The sequence below is a fragment of the Morone saxatilis genome, unplaced genomic scaffold (genome assembly GCF_004916995.1).
Source record: "Morone saxatilis isolate NCDOM2014 unplaced genomic scaffold, NCSU_SB_2.0 Contig15, whole genome shotgun sequence".
Classification (NCBI taxonomy): domain Eukaryota; kingdom Metazoa; phylum Chordata; class Actinopteri; family Moronidae; genus Morone; species Morone saxatilis.
In genome coordinates this window covers 1,949,510-1,953,567 of record NW_023339707.1, presented here as the reverse complement: position 1 = coordinate 1,953,567, position 4,058 = coordinate 1,949,510, and positions in this window count along the sequence as shown.

The following is a 4,058-nucleotide window of genomic DNA, read 5'->3' as shown; positions in this document are numbered from 1 at the left end:
ATTTACCATACTCCGATACAGTAGGTGGCGGCATACACCTTTAATGTTGGTTTGTAGCCTGCCAGAAAACCAAAGAAGAAGAAGAAGAACAAGAAGAAGAAGAACAACAACAACAACAAGTTGGACAAAAAGTGAAGTTTTCAGGCATGGCATCCATTAAGCCCAGACCCACTGCCATTCTACTGTGTACCTTCTTTTATATGGCACTGTTTGAAATTGAATTGCTAACTTTTAGCTAATGGTAGGATGTCTTTGAATATATGAAGCATATTAATTAGCAGCTAATTACAGTTGATTCTTAGCTTCAGTACTTATTCTTTTTTAGTACATGATATATTATAATGTTTACCTTTGTTAAAGAGAGGACAATTCTATTTTAAATACTTTAGGTTTTGCCCAAAGTGATACCTTCACAATGCTTCTTTTTTTTTTGTAGGATTTAGTGACATCACAACAAACTACAACAAAGACTTAAAAGTCACATGAATACGACTGTTCACACTGAGGTCACATTACAAACAATCTGACCTGTATGTGATTTAGACTGCATATGAAAGGGGCCCAAATCAGAAATGGAAAGATCACAGTCACATACGAGCAAAAAATCTGATTTGGGTTGCTTTGGCCAGCAGTCTGATCATGGCCTATACAATGGAGTGGAATCAGCCTGCACAGCTCATCCAGAATGTGCCTGGGCACCTCTATGTCTGACCAGCAACAAGGACGCAGCAGTATTTAATCAAATTAGCCATGAATTTACTGCAGCGTATGCAAGGTCTCTACATCCTCGGCCATCTGAAGAGTCGTAAAACCCAGGCAGGGGAGAGGGCAGGATGGAGGTAACCGCACTGGGGCTGCAAAGTGTCTTAAGTGATAGAAAAAATCCCACGGCCCATTAATTTTCAAATTAAGCACTGCCTGCCGGCACCCATTTTGTCCTTAGTCATAAAGGGATTGACGTGGAGGTTACTGCTGCCTGTCTTTATGTGTCCATCCCTTAAGGGTTGTCTCAATCTTCTCCCTCAGGCTGCTTTTGTCTCTGTGTGTCCTGGTGCTCCAGCCAATTAGTGTGCCATGTTAGCAAGCATGCACCATGCGGGGCTGAATATGCCCAAACCTGCCTCTCTGATTTCCATAATTGCACTGTGGCCTCATTATCTCGTCTAGCTAAGCAAGTGCTTGTGCAAAAGGCTGTGTGGATTAGTGTGCACGTCCATGGCAGTGTTCATGCTTGTTTTTGCTTATGCAGTACATTTAATTACTTCGGCTGGTAAAGTTCCTTGCTGCTGCTCTGCGGGGAGCACAGTTTTCCCAAGAAGCATCCTGACCTTCCGTCCAGGAAAAATTGAGACTGAGTTTGCAGCACTGAGTGCAAACTGGCTGGCAGCAGTGTACTTACGATTCATTCTGGATGCAGGGAGGTGAGCAAATGGCACTGATCGTCTCTTAGCGGTTCATTAAGCAGCAATAAGGTCGAGCATTAGTGCCTAGCCATATGATATTCATGGCTGCTGATACCACTTAGCTCGGCATCTGCTTCTGCTGCTCATGTCAGAGTCGATCTTTAAACAAGCCAAATCAATATGCCAAAGATAATCACATAGCACTAGAATCATCGTCTGACAGCGGGCTTAGAGAATACATGATCCTTGCACACCAGGCCAATCCGAAGGTTATTGTAGGTAAATGTTAGGATTTCATTATCCACATGTAGGCTTCAAAACACTCCTTCAGGAAGTCTGCCAGGCCAATAGAAAATGCTAATGAAAAATCAGACCACATGTCATCATTAAATCATAAGAAGAACATCTCAAGAGAAAAAAGGATGGAGGAATGAGTGAGCACAGAGTTAAATGGAATATATACGTCTAGAGGCCAACCAAAACGACCTTGATTTTATCCAATCTTAACATCACATCTCAAATTTCTTAGCACATATCACCAGAAACCATATTACATCTACTCCCTCCTCAATCGACACTCTCCTTCATGCTTTTAACAATAAATTGGCTCCAGCCCCTGATCCTGCTGCACCACTTAAAATTAGAAAAACAATTACAAAAAGGAACATGCCATGGATGAATCATGAGATGACTATATAAAGGAGGAACTGTTGGACCTTGGAGTGCAGATGGAAGTGCCTAATGGGATTTTATCAGGAAAATTCAAAATGTATAATAAAGCAATCCAGACTGCTGGGCAATTTTTTTTTCTAAAAATATTAATGTTAACATAGGCAACCCAAGAGTGCCTTTTAACACCTCTGACCACCTCATTAACCCTCTTACAGACTGTAGCACAAAGCTTATCACTTCTAAATATATTTCATTTTCTCAGAAGGCTGTGCTTACAATGGGGACCCAAATCTGGTCCATTCCTGACGATATTTAGCCTTACCTATCATACTCTCTTCACACAACACACACCCTCAAAAAAGTTGTCCTATATTTACAACTCTATATTTACCAGCGGTGTGGACTGGAGTAACTATCCTTCGAGTCAGGTCCGGCTGAGTCATGAATCTGATGACTTTACACCCCATCTATCATTAGCTATACCATCTTACCTTTTGGAGGACTGCAGGAGCGACTAGACACCCTGGAGACAGACAACCCTTCCTGCTCACATTCACACCTACGGGTATTTTAGATTTGCCAGCTGCATGTCTTTGGACTGTGGGAGGAAGCCGGAGGGCCCAGAGAACACTCACACAGGTACAGGGAGAACATGCGCTCCACGCAGAAAGATCAAACAGCCCAGCCAAACCCAAAACCCAGAGCTAACCACTCCCTCTGTGACTTTATACTCGACTTCATCAAAAGAGACTTGCAACCAGACTTTAATACAAGTGACTTAACTTTGACTATAGAATGACTTGATATCCTTCCCATATCCAAACTAGGGAGGTCAGTTTTGGTTAATTTAACTTTCGAAGGCCCAACACCCATTAAAAGTCCACTGTGTAACATTTAGTGGCATCTGGCGGTGTAGTTGGAGATTGCAACATCCTCACTTCACCCTCCTGTTCCACTGAAAATGAATCTGAAAAATGTGTGGGCAAATCTGTAAATGCAGACATATTAATGACTGAGAAGTCTAACGATTTGAAGAGCTGGAAATACTGACAATTCATGCTTGTGGTTACAACCCAGGTGGGACTCTCAATTGGCTCTTGTTACACGTGACTTTTACTACACTGCCGTGGCAGATCTACAGATGCGTGTGGCGAATTGTGTCTGTGCGGAGAGATTTGTCTGTGTGCCTCAATAGCCACGCCCACTTCTGTCTGACAAAAGCCTTGAGGGCATAAGTAACTTACAGTAGCTTGGGAAATGAACATGTACTGGGACCAAACAGCCTCTGAGACTGATGGAGACAGTTAACAACAGGGAGTACAGTACCGAGGTGGTTTACAGCGGCTCTGGGGGTTCAGACAGGGAAGACAGGAGACACATGAAGCAAAGAGGAGTGAGAGGGAGGTTGGGCATCAGTGCCCACATCTGAAGGCCTGAGTGGGGGTTACGGCAAGAAACCCACCTTTGCTTATTGGTCTCCGGGCATCTGTATTCACAGTATTCAAATAGCTACACTACCCAGCTACAGTTAGCTAGCTAGCTGCACACATTGAAAGCAACAACAATAAAGCTAATGTTATCTTTCCACCAGCAAACAAATCACTTAAAGATGAGGCAGAGAGTAGCCGGACATCAGAGGAAAAACCAGATAATCATTTTTCCATGAAATATTATCCACTTTCACCAAATCAGTGAATAAAGTTCAAAGTTTTGTTTTTGTCCCAGCCCCCAGAAACATTCATGTCATTTTTTTCATCTAGTGTTTTTCCAAATACATTTTTGACCCATATAACTAATTCTAAAGTAGGTTAAAAAACAATAGACAGCACAATAGGCCTGTAGCGACGCGGTGACGTCATCGACGTGGTGACGTCAAAAATACGTCGACGTCAAATTTTTGCGTCGACGCTTCGCCACAGCTCGACACACACGTGGGAGACCAAAACATTGCAGAATGGAAGACGAAACAGCAACCTCCTCACA